Source organism: Artemia sp. Qi Xiang Cuo, chromosome 21, assembly GCF_049724085.1.
Source record: "Artemia sp. Qi Xiang Cuo chromosome 21, ASM4972408v1, whole genome shotgun sequence".
Classification (NCBI taxonomy): domain Eukaryota; kingdom Metazoa; phylum Arthropoda; class Branchiopoda; order Anostraca; family Artemiidae; genus Artemia; species Artemia sp. Qi Xiang Cuo.
In genome coordinates, this window is record NC_142814.1 from 37935668 (window position 1) to 37950424 (window position 14757).

Genomic DNA, 14757 nt, shown 5'->3' on the forward strand with positions numbered 1-14757 from the left:
GGGGTAATCGATGGTGCTTATTCTGAATATTGGGGCGCGCCAACTCGTAGCCATGTAAAACAGGTCGATTTTGCCTATGAACCCAAAATTGACCTGTAAGGACATCGTTGCGCAGTTTATTTTCAGAAGCTACGAATCGAAAGCAAATTGTAATAAACTACATTATTCTAAATCCGAACGATGATTCATTTTTGGTAATTTTTTCTTTTTACGCTAAGACAAACATACAAAAGCTCTAACCCCAAATAATGTTACCTTTTTCAATATTTTTTCCTTCTCTTTCGAATTTCCTCCCATATGAGGAGTGGCACCCCTCGAGGGAACTATAGCCTAGTAAAGGACACAGCATTCGCAATTCGCATGGAATTCTGACTAATGGATAATTCTTCTGGGCTTAGTCTGTTTTCGCGGCGTTTTTGGGATGAAAAACCTCTTCCTAGCTAATTTATCTACTGTGTGTTGCCCCCTGTATTAGCATAATATTTGTAGGCATGAGTATATAACGGGTCAGAGGTAATAGGCTTGAGATTGTCTGTGTAGGATTTAGACCCTTGTCGAAGATAAGGTAAGATATTTATTTCAAAAAGATAACTATCACAAGCCCACAAAGGGCCAAAGTCTGAATTCGGAGTCAAATTTATAAATTGTTGCACTAAAACTGGAAAAAATTCCCAAAACAACAACTAAATAAAAAAATCATTTAACAGTCAGTAATTAAAACTCTCAAAAGACAAATAAAAGTTAAAAAGATAAAAACTGGTCAAACTAAACTTACACAAATACGAATCGGAAAAAGAATTAGAACGGACATAAAAAAAAGGAAGGGGGGAATAAGCGAATATACACAAAAAAAGAGCGAGACATAAATGCATATAAATTAAAAGGGACACTAAGAAAGTGTCAATAATCCAACTACAGTAAGTCAATAAAAGAGTTAAAAAATAAAAACTGGTCAAGAAGGGGGAGGGACAAAAAAGAGGGGAAAAAAGAAACTATTGAGACATTTTATTCATTTTTTCTGTAATAAAGGGGACAAAAGTTCTTTCGTATCTCGAAGTAACGCAGCGAATGGGGGCCAAAACAGGGATGGGCTCAGAAACAGCTCGAGGTGGCCGTAATCTGGATGGGGAGTGACGTTTGGGGAAAATACTTGGTGTCCGAGGGTTTGTTATGTCATTTTTTGCAAAACGGGGGCACAAATTATTATTGTTGATAGAAGAGCATCGCCAAGTGCTGAAAACCATGTTGTGATCAAGATGGACCCAGGACTGCACAAAGCCTCCATTCATACTGGATGTCCCAAGGACTTCACGCTGTCTGGCTCTAAGCTGGCTTAAGGGCTTTGGTGTAGACTTGAGAAGATATGCTAATCCCTGTTCTACACTGGTTTCCAGGACCATTGCTTTTCCTGAAGCCAAAATAATTTCAATGATTTAAAGAATATGAAAATTGCAACTTGGAATGTTACAACTTTAAAAAATAACTATTGTACAGACATTTTGACTGACGACTTCAGACGCTTTGGACTGGACTTATTAGGATTTTCAGAAACTCATATCCCAGATAGGAAACATGAAATTAGGTGATGTAGAATTTATTACCTCAAGAAGGAAGGATGGGTACTTAGACAGGGCTCATGATGAATAAGGAAACTGCTAAGTCTTGTCTAGGCTGGGAAGATATTAATGATAGAATACTAATCGCTCATTTTATTACTAAAAAGTTCAGGGTATCAGTCATAGTAGTATATGCCCCTGTACATCCGACTAATGGAGATAGTAGTGACTCAAATGAATTTTTCTTACAGTTTCAGGAACAATTAGATAGGGTGCCAGGTAGAAATATAGAGTTTTTATTAAGCGATTTTAACGCCCAAGTTGGTTGAAATAGGGATAGACGGTATCCTAGCCTAGGTAATTTTGGTTTATGAAAAGAAAACACTAATGGCTATAGATTGCTGTAATTTGTAGGTATAACTATATATGTATAACCAAATACAGTGTTTGGTTAAATATGGCCCCTAAGTAGTGTCTAGTGTTAATTTAAAGCCGGAATACTGGAAGGGTAACTACCTTCTGAGAAGCTGTGACGTTGGTAGACTTCAAGATGAGAATTTGATAAGAAATTTCCAGGAACAGTTGGATACTAAACTTCAGAGTTTAGAATATGACAATGTAGAAGATGGAGGGAATAATTTTAGGAAAATAAATTGCGAAGTTGCTGGTGGTGCTGTTGGTAATGAGGAAGTTCGGAATATTAGTTAAAAGGTTTTATGTTTTTTTTTTAAGGAGAAGGGGCTTGTACAAGAATTATCTGATATAAAAATCATATGAAAATAAGAGGGGTGTAAAGAAAGTAAAGAAAGCATTAAAATATGAATTAAAATGTTTAAAGTAGAGACCATGGATATAATTGCCGACGATCTAGAAGATGCAGCTAGATGGCATAATAATAAAATATTGTACTGACAAGTTAATCAAGGAGGCACACTTGTGCCTCTATAAAGAGGCGACCCACCACAATGTTAAGCGATTTCCGGTCCTAGCGGTTGCAGAGAGACAGTGGTAATCGCATTTTGTAGCCCAAGCTCAAACTCAGAAACGAGCAAAATTTCACCCCCCTCCGACTTTATCTTCATGGGTAAAAGTGGGCCAGAATTTTCGACCTTCCGACCACAGCCCCCTTTATCGTCGTCTGATTGGGCTGAAATTTAGAGGTTAAGCTTTCTAAGGGCCCGGAAGCTTATCCTCGAAATTTCAGCTCAATCTGATCACTCCTTCCCTGTTTTCCAAAAACCAAATATAGCCACTTAAAGTTCAAAATTTTATTTCTTGTTAGCCACGCCTACAGGCCACAGTTGGCAACTGATCCGAGTGAATGAGGACTCATTCGAAGCAGAAATAGACCTGTTAGGGCCTTTTGATATTTTCAGACCGAAAAAATTATCCCCTGAATTTACATTTACGAAAAACCTCGTTTTCCTATAAGAGCCCATGTTAATTATTCCCACCACAGCCCCCCTTTAACGTTGTCTGATCGGGATGAAATTTTGAGAATAAGCTTTCCTGGGGCCTGGGAGCTTATCCTCGAAATTTCAGCTCAATCTGATCACTCCTTCCCTGTTTTCCAAAAACCAAATATCAAGTTTTGTGGGGATTTGCTTGCGTCAAAAATAGATTCCACTTACTAAAAAACAATTACAATTGTGTCTCTTTAGTACAGCGGTCGATACTCCTGACTGTCAGGCGAAAGACCCGGGTTCGATTCCCCGTCAGAGGAAATTTTTTATATACTGAATTTAAAGTTTAAAAAAGAAACTCAGTTTATTTTTTAAATTATTTGAAAAAATTTCGTTTTCTAAAGAGTTAAAGAGGCTGAGTTACAAGGTCGACCCTTAAAACGTACAGGGATTAGGAGGCACAGTTGGGGGGCTGTTAAAGAGGCTGAGTCACAAGTTCGAACCTTAAAACGTACAGGGATTAGGAGGCACCCTGTACGACGTGATTTGAGTATTCAGGAATTAAAAGCCTTAACACAAGAATGTTCATGAGCGGGGGGTTTGGGGGCGGCGGCCCCCCAACATTAACTCCTGACACGATCAGCTAACAGTTAGTCAAGCAATAATAAGTAATAAACTGTACAAAAACGTGCAGAAATTATTTGAAAATAACTACGTTTTCTAAAGAGTTAAAGAGGATGAGTTACAAGGTCGAACCTTAAAACGTACAGGGATTAGGAGGCACAGCTGGGGGGTTGCCGCCCCCCAAACCCCCCGCTTTCGTAGCCTTTCAATAAAAAAAAATTTTAAACTGAAAGTAAGGAGCGACATTAAAACTTAAAACGAACAGAAATTATTACGTATATGAAAGGGGCTGTGCCCTCCTCAGCGCCTCGCTCTTTACGCTAAAGTTTGACTTTCTCACAACTCTTTTTTTGAAACAATAAAAACTTTAGCGTAAAGAGCGAAATGAGTTTAGAGAGGTAAATGAGTTTCTTAAAAATGGTGGCTATGATGTTACAAATAAGTTATTGAAGATTATGAATATGATTTTTGAAAAGGGGGAACTACCTAGCGATTTTAGGAAAGCCCTAATTAAACCCGGTATAAGAAAGATGATAAGTGAGTGAGTGTAGTAGCTATAGAGGCAAAAGGCTAGTCTCTGTAGATTGTAAATTACTTAGTATGATGATACTCTTTAGATTGGGAGATGCTGTAGACAAAGTTTTAAGAGAAGTACAGTGCTGTTTTAGAAAGGGTAAAGGATGACTGTGTCGACCAAATATTTGCTCTTAGTTTAATAATTGAAAAGTGCCCGAGTCGCGAATTTATATCCTTCTATGTATTAACATCAAACACCTTTAATCCTTAGTTTTATATATTATGAGCAACCGTTTGATTCTGATGATAGAAGAGCTTTAGCAAGGGTCTTATCCTTGTATGTTTTATACCAGGCAAATAGATTAAAGTGATTGGTGGGAAATGCAGTTTGGTAGGAAATGAGGTTAGTATCTGGTTTCGTTTTAAATCAGAAGATAATCAGGGTTGTGTTTAATCCCCACATATATGGGTCATTTTGATGGATTTTATTTTAGGGAACACAGGAAAGGCAATGGGAGAACAAGAAATCAAATAGGGAAACCATACTTTCCTTGGCTTAGATTATGCTGATGATTTAAGCATCCTAGATGAAAGTCTGAGCAAAATGAACGAACGCTTAGAGGTTTTGCGAGGTCAGGGTGTTAGAATAGGTCGGAAAATTAATGTTAAGAAGACTAAGTCGCTAAAGCTAGGAATAAGTGAAGATGAAAAGGTGACGGTGGGTAACGAAGAGATCGATTAAGAGAACAGCTTCATTTACCTTGGTAGTATCATAGGCAGCGCAATCGTGCTGCCTAAGTAAAGAACGATGTTGGTACAATGTATTATTTATTTTTTGGGGTTAAACCAGGGCACTTCGAATCAAAGGAGTTGTCGTAGAAACTTCGAAAAGAGATCATTCGATTGGAAATTGGAATGGCTAGTGCCTCTTTTAATAGTCGAATGTGATTGGAAGGCAACTAACACCCCTCCCACGCCCACCATTTCCCCAAACACATCCAATCAAAATTTTGAGATAACCATTTTGTTCAGCGTAGTAGATTTCCAGATAGAAATTATATTTTTGAGGAGGACACTCCCCCACAGGAAAATTCTGAAAATTAGGTTTTTGAGGATGATAACCCCTTCAGAGCCCTCAGGACAAGGGCTATAAGTTATACCCTGGGGGCATATAAGGCTCTTATCGAAAACTTTGTCATAAAAACTTGAAAAAGGGGCATTCGAATGAAAATTCAAAGGGTTGGTGCCTTTTTAATAGTCAGAAGTGATTGAAGGGCAACTAATCCCCCTCTCACGCCCACCTTTTCCCCAAACACAGACAATCAAAATTTTTAGATAGCCATTTTGTTCAACGTAGTTGAACGTTTTGCAAATTAGGTCTTGAAGGATGTCAACAAACCCCCCCCCCCCACAACCCTCAGGGCAAGGGTTGTAAGCTATGTTCTACGGGCATATAAGATTTTTGTTGAAAAAGTTGTCGCAGAAACTTCAAAAGGGACTAATTCCATTGGAAGTTGAAATGGCTAGCGGCCTTTTTTAATAGTCAAAGTAATTGGAGGGCAACTAACCATCCTCTCACGCCCACCATTTTCCCAAACACATACAATCAAAATTTTGAGATGTAATTTTTTTTAACGTAGTTGAAAGTTCTGGAAATTCTGTCTTTGAGGATGACAACCCCTCACAGCCCTCAGGGCAAGTGTTGTAAGTTATGCCCTGGGGCAATATGAGGTTTTTATAGAAAGCATTGTCGTAAAACTTCAAAAAGGGCTCATTTCATTGAAAATTGAACGGGCTAGTGCCCTTTTTAATAGTTAAAAGTAATTGAAGGGCAAATAACCCCCCTCTCACCCTCACCATTTCCCCAAACATATGCAATCAAAGTTTTGAGATATTAATTTTGTTCAACGTAGTTAAAAGTTCTGGAAACTAGGTCTTTTCGGATGACAATCCCTTCAGAGCCGTCAGGGCAAGGGTTTTAAGTTATACCCTGGGGGTATATAAGACTTTTTATAGAAAGACTGTCGAAGATGCTTCAAAAAGGGCTCATTTGATTGGAAATTGAAAGGGCTAGTGCCCTTTTTAATAGTCGGAAGTGATTGGAGGGCAACTAACCCCCCGAAAAGGGCTCATTTGATTGGAAATTGAAAGGGCTAGTGCCCTTTTTAATAGTCGGAAGTGATTGGAGGGCAACTAACCTCCGATGAAAATTTTGAGATTTGAGCAATTTTCTTCAACGTAGTTGAAAGTTTTGGACATTAGGTCTTTGAGGGTGACACCCCCCCCCCAAACCCCCCAGGACAAGGGGTGTAAAATATGCCCTGGGGGCATAAAAGGTTTTTTATAGAAAACATTTTTATAGAGACTTCAAAAAGGGCTCATTCGATTGGAAACTGAAAGGGCTAGTACCCTTTTTAATAGTCGAAAGTGATTGGAGGGCAATTAACCTCCCTCTCACGCCCACCATTTTCCCAAACACATCCAATAAAAATTTTGAGATGTCTATTTTATTCAACGTAGTTGAAAATTCTGGAAATTAGGTCTTTGAGGATGATCACCCCCCCCCCACCTGGCCCTAAAGGGCAAGGGTTGTAAGTTATGCCCTGGGGGCATATAAGGTTTTTATAGAAAGCGTTGTCGTAGAATCTTCAAAAAAGACTCATTCGATTGAAAATTCAAAGGGCTAGTGCCTTTTTTAATAGTCGAAAGTGATTGGAGGGCAACTAACACCCCTCACACCCCCACCTTTTTCCCAAGCACATCCAATAAAAACTTTGAGATAGCCATTTTGTTCAACGTAGTTGAAAGTTCTCGAAATTGGGACTTTGAGGATGACAACCCCCACAACCCTGAGGGCAAGGGTTGCAAGTTATGCCCTGGGGGCATATAAGGTTTTTATACAGAGCTTTGTCGTAAAACTTCAAAAAGGGCTCATTCCATTGAAAATTGAAAGGGCTGGTGCCCTTTTTAATAGTTGAAAGTAATTGGAGGGCAACTAACCCCCCTCTCACGCCCACCATTTGTCCACACACATCCAATCAAATTTTGAGATATTCATTTTGTTCAACGTAGTTAAAAGTTCGGGAAATTAGGTCTTTTCGGATGACAATCCCCTTAGAGCCGTCAGGGCAAGGGTTTTAGTTAAACCCTGGGGGCATATAAGACTTTTTATAGAAAGTGTTGTCGTAGAAACTTCAAAAAGGGCAAAGTCGATTGGAAATTCAAAGGATTAACGCCCTATTCAATATTTGGAAGTAATTTGAGAGTAAATAGCCCTTCTCTCATGCACACATTTTTTTCAAACACATGCAATCAAAATTTTGATATAGCAATTTCCTTGAATGTAGCTTAAGAATCTTTAAATTAGGTATTTAAAGGTGATAACCCCCCCCCCCAAACCCCTCAGAAAAAAGGGTTGTAAATTATGCCCTGGGGGCATAAAAGGTTTTTTATAGAAAGCATTTTCGTAGAAACTTCAAAAAGAGCTCATTCGATTGGAAACTGAAAGGGCTAGTGCTCTTTTTAATAGTCGAAAATGATTGGAGGGCAACTAACCCCCCTTTCACGCCCACTATTTCCCCAAACACATCCAATCAAAATTTTGAGATGTCTTTTTTGTTCAACGTAGTTGAAAATTCTGGAAATTAGGTCTTTGAGGATGATAACCCCCCCCCTCCCCCTGGCCCTCAGGGCAAGGGTTGTAAGTTATGCCCTGGGAGCATATAAGGTTTTTATAGAAAGTGTTGTCGCAGAATCTTCAAAAAAAGACTCATTCGATTGAAAATTGAAAGGGCTAATGCCCTTTTTAATAGTCGAAGGTGATTGGAGGGCAACTAACACCCCTCTCACCCCCACCCTTTCCCCAAACACATCCAACCAAAATTTGAGATAGCCATTTTGTTCAGCATAGTTGAAAGTTCTGGAAATTGGGACTTCGAGGATGACAACCCCCCCACAACCCTCAGGGCAAGGGTTGTAAGTTATGCCCTGGGGACATATAAGGTTTTATATAGAAAGGGTTGTCGTAGAAGCTTCAAAAGGGCTCATTTGATTGGAAATTGAAATGGCTAGTGCCCTTTTTAATAGTCGAAAGTGATTGGAAGGCAACTAACACCCCTTCCACGCCCACGATTAATCTAAACACATGCTATCAAAATTTTGAGATAGCCATTTTGTTCAAAGTATTTTGAAAGTTCCGGAAATTATATCTTTGAGGATGACACTCCCCCCACAGCCCTCAGGGCAAGGGTTGTAATTTATTTCCTGGGGGCATATAAGGTTTTTATTGAAAGCTTTGTCGTAGAAAGTTCAAAAAGGGTTCATTTGCTTGGAAATTTGAAGGACTTGTGCCCTTTTTAATAGTCGAAAGTGATTGGAGGATAACTAACACCCCTCTCACACCCACCATTTCCCCAAATACATCCAATCAAAGTTTGGGATATCCATTTTGTTCCACGTAGTTAAATTGTCCGGAAATTATTTTTTTGAGGATGACACTCCTCCCACAGCCCTCAGGGCAATGGTTGTAAGTTTTACCCTGGGGGCATAAGTTTTTTTTTTATAAAAAGCGTTGTCGTAGAAGATTCAGAAAGGAATCATTCGATCGGAAATTGAAACGACTAGGGCCCTTTTTAATAGTCGAAAGTGATTGGAGGGCCAGTAACCCCCCACCTCACGCCCACCATTTATCCAAACACATCCAACCAATTTTTGAGATAATCATTTTGTTCAACGTATTTGAAAGGTCCGGAAATTATGTCTGTTGGATGACAAACCCCTCACATCCCTTAGGGCAAGGGTTGTAAGTTATGCCCTGGGGCATATAAGGTTTTTATAGAAATTGTTGTCGTAGAAAGTTCAAAAAGGTCTCATTCGATTGGAAATTGAAAAGGCTACTGCACTTTATAATAGTAGAAAGTGATTGGAAGGCAACCAACCCCCCTCTCGCGCCCACCATTTCCCCAAATACATCCAATCAAAATTTGGCGATAGCAATTTTGTTCAACGTAGTTGAAAGCTTTGGAAATTAGGTTTTTGAGGACGACAACCCCCTTCCCCCCGCCATACCTCAGGGTAAGGGTTTTAAGTTATTCCGTGGGGGCATATAAGGTTTTTATTGAAAGCGTTGTCGTAAAAACTTCAAAAGGGCTCATTCGATTGGAAATTGAATGGACTAGTGCCTTTTTTAATAGTTGAAAGTGATTGGAGAGCAACTAACGCCCCTCTCACCCCCACCATTTCTCCAAACCCACAATAAAATTTTGAGATAGCCGTTTTGCTTAATGTAGATGAAAGTTTTGGAAATTAGGTCTTTGAGGATGACAACCCCCTCACAGCCCTCAGGGCAAGGGTTGTAACTTATGCCCTGGGGGCTTATAAGGTGTTTATAGAAAGAGTCGTAGAAACTCAAAAAGGGCTGATGCGATTGGAAATTTAAGTCGAAAGTAATTGGAAGGCTCGACATTTTTATAGTAAAGATCAATGTGGGTACAGTGTATTATCATTTTTTTTTTTTTTTCTTAGATCAGGGCACTTCCTTTCGAAGGAGTTGTCGTAGGAACTTTGAAAAGGGTTCAGTCGATTAAAAATGGAAAGGGCTAATGCCCATTTTAATAGTCGAAAGAGACTTGAGGGCAACTAGTCCGCCTTCCACGCCCATCCTTCCATTTGCCCATTATGTTTAAAAACTAAATGTTGCCTTAAGATTAAATCAAAATGCACTGTGTTAATGCTAACTCCCAATAAGACATCTCAGTAGTTTCCCAAGAACGACTGAGGGTATTATGTTCAAACTTTTTGGACTACTTCTGCTCTTAAAATTTAACCAAATCAAAATAGCGTAAATGTATCCAAGCTATCAAAGAAAGTAAATAGATTTTTTTTGCGAATGGTATCAAGTTTTCCATTTCAGGTCAACTATAATAATTATAGTAAAGATTGATGTGGGTATAATGTATTCTTTTTTGTTGTTGTTGTTGTTTAGACCAGGGCAATTCGTATCAAAGGAGTTGTCGTGGGAACTTCGAAAAGGGCTGATTCGATTTAAAATAGAAAGGGCTGATGCCCTTTTTAATAGTCGAAAGTGATTTAAGGGCAACTAACCCCCCTTCCACTCCCACCCTCCTTCGCCAACCCTCCCATTTCTGCTCTTAAAATTTAACCAAATCAAAATAGCGTAAGTGTATGCAAATATTGACGAAGACCACACTGCCTTTCCATATCAAACAAACACAACTTAAAAACAATACGGAAATTTTTTCCCAAGACAGTGCAATTTAAATCGGTGAATATTTCGGCCCTATGTCCAAGGGCCGTCTTCAGCACAACATTAAAGAAAAAATATATATATATATAAACAACTTACATTAAAATACGAAGTTTAAAACTAAAAATGCTTTTAAAAAACCTTTAAAACAGCCCCAGTATCCTTACTTCAACGAAGTTCAACCAGGACTGATAAATAAAATGATGAGAGAGGATGAATTCATTCAAAAAACAGCTAAAAACAGAATGGTAAAATCACACCACAATTATACAACAAATTTTACCCCCTTGGTAGTTTCTGTCCAAAATTTTACAACACAACTTAAAAACAATAGGGAAATTTTTTCCCAAGACAGTGCAATTTAAATCGGTGAATATCTCGGCCCTATGTCCAAGGGCCGTCTTCAGCACAACATTAAAGAAAAATATATATATAAACAACTTACATTAAAATACGAAGTTTAAAACTAAAAATGCTTTTAAAAAACTTTTAAAACAGCCCCAGTATCCTTACTTCAACGAAGTTCAACCAGGACTGATAAATAAAATGACGAGAGAGGATGAATTCATTCAAACAAAATAAAATGAAATTATTATAACTGCAAGTTTTCAAAGCTAATCTTGCTTTTTTAGTATCTAGTCTTAAAGGCCTCTTTGTAACAGGTTCAATACTTTTGTCCATTGATTTAATAAATTATTTTGTTAGATCATTTTGAATTAAATTTGAGTATAAAGAATTCAGTGAATATTCTCCTAAGTCCCTATTTAAGGAAATATTTTTATTTATTTTGAGCCTAATTTCGATTGATTCCCGGACCACCTGTTTTATTGACAAATCACTACTAATGAGAGAAGATTTTTCGAAAAGTATTGTGTGGCTGGGATTATCAAATATATGGCTAGCTAAAGCAGAATCAAAGGAGTTATTAGACCTATTAGCAATTAACGCTTTGTCTATGTCTTCTTTATGCTGGTATATCCGTTTTTCTATATTCTGATGAGTTCTGCCAATGTTGTAATTGCCACAATCGCATGGTATTTGGTAAACCCCTCTTTGGCGAGTAACTGGGGTTTTATCTTTACCGGAGCTTAAGAAATTTGTGATTTTAAAATAATTGTTGAAAACTAAATACAGATTGTTTTTTGTGCTAATATTTTTTATTTTTGTGGTGATTCTTGGGATGTACAGAAGATAGATTATATTAGCGGGTTTTTCTGGAGCCTCACATTGTGAAATATCGTTGATTTTACGAAAATGTCTTCTTAGTCTATGGTTAATCGTATTATTGACAAAAGGAATGGGGTATCCGTTGCCAAAAAGAATATCTCTGATAAAATTTATTTCTGCTTTTATGTATGAATCGGAGCAAATGTTCAGGGCACGGTCAATGAGAGAAGTTACAACTGCTCTTTTAACTTGTGGGGGGTGATTTGAATTAAAATGAAGATATCTATTGTTTTGTGTTGGTTCTCTATAGATATTGAAGTCAAAGTTATTAGTATTACGAATAATTAGCACATATGAAAATGGTAGTTTATTTTCAATTTCAGTTTCTAGGGTAAACTGCAAATTTCTATCATAAGTATTAAGATAATCTAGGAAACCCCGAAGTTCAATTTCCCCATAATTCCAAAGTGAAATTACGTCATCCATGTAACGACCCCAGTAGACATGTTTTAAAAAATAAGAATTTAATGCCCAATTTTCAAGGTTATCGACATAAATATTAGCCAGTAGGCCGGATAGAGCTGCTCCCATTGGTAACCCATTTATTTGCTGATAAAAGGAATCAATACACTGAAAATATAGTGAAAACTTATTACAAATTTTAACAAAATTAAATAAAACTTCACAATCAGTCACTGTCGCTGATTCTTCGATTGTGATAATTTTCTTCTATTTTGTTTTTTAATAATTGCTCAGAAGTAGCCACAAATATATTCATGTACATGGAAACAATATCAAAACTACTAACTATTGTGTTTTCTGAAATACTTGTGTTATTAAGTTTTTTAACTAAATCTGCCGAATTACTAATGTAGGAATTTTGTGAATACAGTTAAGGTTTGAAAGCTGTGCAAAGCCATCTTCCAATATTGGAAGCGGGGGCTTTAGTACATGCTACGATAGGTCTTAGGGGAATACCTTGTTTATGCAGTTATGGTAAGTCGTAAAATTTTGGACAGAAACTAACACGGGGGTAAAATTTGTTGTATAATTGTGGTGTGATTTTACCATTCTGTTTTTAGCTGTTTTTTGAATGAATTCATCCTCTCTCGTCATTTTATTTATCAGTCCTGGTTGAACTTGGTTGAAGTAAGGATACTGGGGCTGTTTTAAAGTTTTTTTAAAAGCATTTTCAGTTTTAAACTTTGTATTTTAATGCAAGTTTGTTTTTATACATATTTTTTCTTTAATGTTGTGCTGAAAACGGCCCTTGGACATAGGGCCGAAATATTCACCGATTTAAATTGCACTGTCTTGAAAAAAAAAATTCCCTATTGTTTTTAAGTTGTGTTTGTTTGGCGTAAGTGTATAAAAGCTATCAAAGAAAGTAAATAGATTTTTTTGCGAATGGTATCAAGTTTTCTATTTGAGGTCAACTAATGGAGGTATGAACCTGAATTAAACACTAATATTTGTGTCCAGATTTTTAAAAGGGTGTATGTTGTTAAAAATTGGTGAAAATTTTTCTTCAGCATACATATAACAGGCCAAACTATAAAGTATTATTTTCTTCTTCCCTGAAAAGACTATGTCTTTTCTTGTGGAAAAACTTTTTCCTCAAAGTAAGTTTTTCTAAGAAAAGTAAAGAACTCCATTAAACCAAAAATGAGCAAAAATAAAATACAAATGAATGTGCATTGTCAGTTTAACATACATATACTGATATTTAGTAATCAAAATTTTAATATTATTTGATTTGTTAAAGTTATAAAAGTAAAAACATTTGTATTTTTTGAGTAAAGTGCAAATTATGTTCGGGCCTTGGGAAGGCATAAGGGTTTTGGTCCCTACTCATGTTAATTTCTGCTTGTTTTGAGTTTGAATCGGTTATTTATTGTAATTTCTGTCCGTTTTGGGATTCATTTATTTATCGATGCTGATTTGTGGTAGTTTCACGCTTGGTAGATTATTTTATTTTATTTTTGCTCATTTTTGGTTTAATGGATTTCTTTACTTTTCCTTTAAAAAATTATTTTGCGGATTTTTTTTTTTTAACTAATTATTGATAAAGACGATGGGAACAGTTAAGATATTAAAAGTAGAATAGCCAAGGCTCAGGGTATTTTTTTTTTCACAGTTGAAAAAAGTTTGGAAGGATAGAAAGATAAGTCTGCGAACCAAGATTAGAATATTGGAAGCTACAGTGATGACAGTCGTCAAATATGATTATGAAGCATGGGTGCTCCGAAAACCGGAGGCAGAATTGCTAGATGTTTTCCAGAGAAATGGCCTACGGATTGTTTTGGGTACCCGGCTGACTGCCCGTATTCCAAACAGTAGGCTGTACGAAAAGTGTGATTCAATCCTGATTTCTGATTAGGGTTATAATGAGAGAAAGGTTGAGATGGCTAGGGTACGTTCTGTGGATGAAGGATGACGAATTGCTAAAGATTGTCTTTTTCGGCCAACCGTCTAGGGCTAAACGGAAAGCAGGTCGTCCACGGTTGTTGCGGGAGGATGTAAAGAATTTTTTTAAGGAAATTGGAACTTCTTGGGAGGGTGTAAATAGGTAGGCTTTGAATAGATTAGGATGGAGGAGGAGCATCGGTAGCTGTGTTGGACTCAGGTGGCTTGGTACTACTTGTGAGTTGTTAGGAGTAGTAGCATCATATTTGTTATATAATCATAGGAATATTGTGTTGGTGCGCGTTGGTTGTTTTTCACCTCAAAGTCGCACAACGACGAGTATGAAGTGAAGCAAGTAATATGACATCTAAGACATTTTGCTTCGTCCTACTCATCCTATTTATTCCTACTTATCTTTGAATTTACGAGGCATTTATGAGCCAAATGAACCTGCTCAGACAATGCCAACCAGATGAGACACTAGAAAGCATTTCAGTCAATCCATTTTCCAAAATATAATCGTTTTCCTGCCTTTCTTTAAGCCGTTTTATGCCGCCAGGTGGCGTATCATGACGAAGTAAAATGTCTTGAATGTCTCATTACTGGCTCCAATTCATATTTGAATCCCATACTCATCGTTTTGCGTCGTTTCCGTGAAAAACAGCCGACATGAGCCAACATGATGTTCCTATTACCCTGTCACAGGTAGAGTTAGAAAGAGTATGAAATTTTGAAATTTTCACCACCAAAAATGAAATTTTCACGATCAAGAATACACCAAGATGTTCAGAATAATTAGGAGGATATCTAGATAAAGTAA

At 37.3% G+C, this 14757-nt stretch overlaps 1 protein-coding gene and 1 pseudogene across 1 annotated transcript in view; one reads left to right on the forward strand and one right to left on the reverse strand.

Moving 5' to 3' along the window:
- Positions 1 to 14757, forward strand: part of MED20 (Mediator complex subunit 20) — a 47064-nt gene that overhangs the window by 13807 nt on the left and 18500 nt on the right. The window lies entirely within an intron of this gene.
- Positions 595 to 12017, reverse strand: LOC148939509 (uncharacterized; annotated as a pseudogene).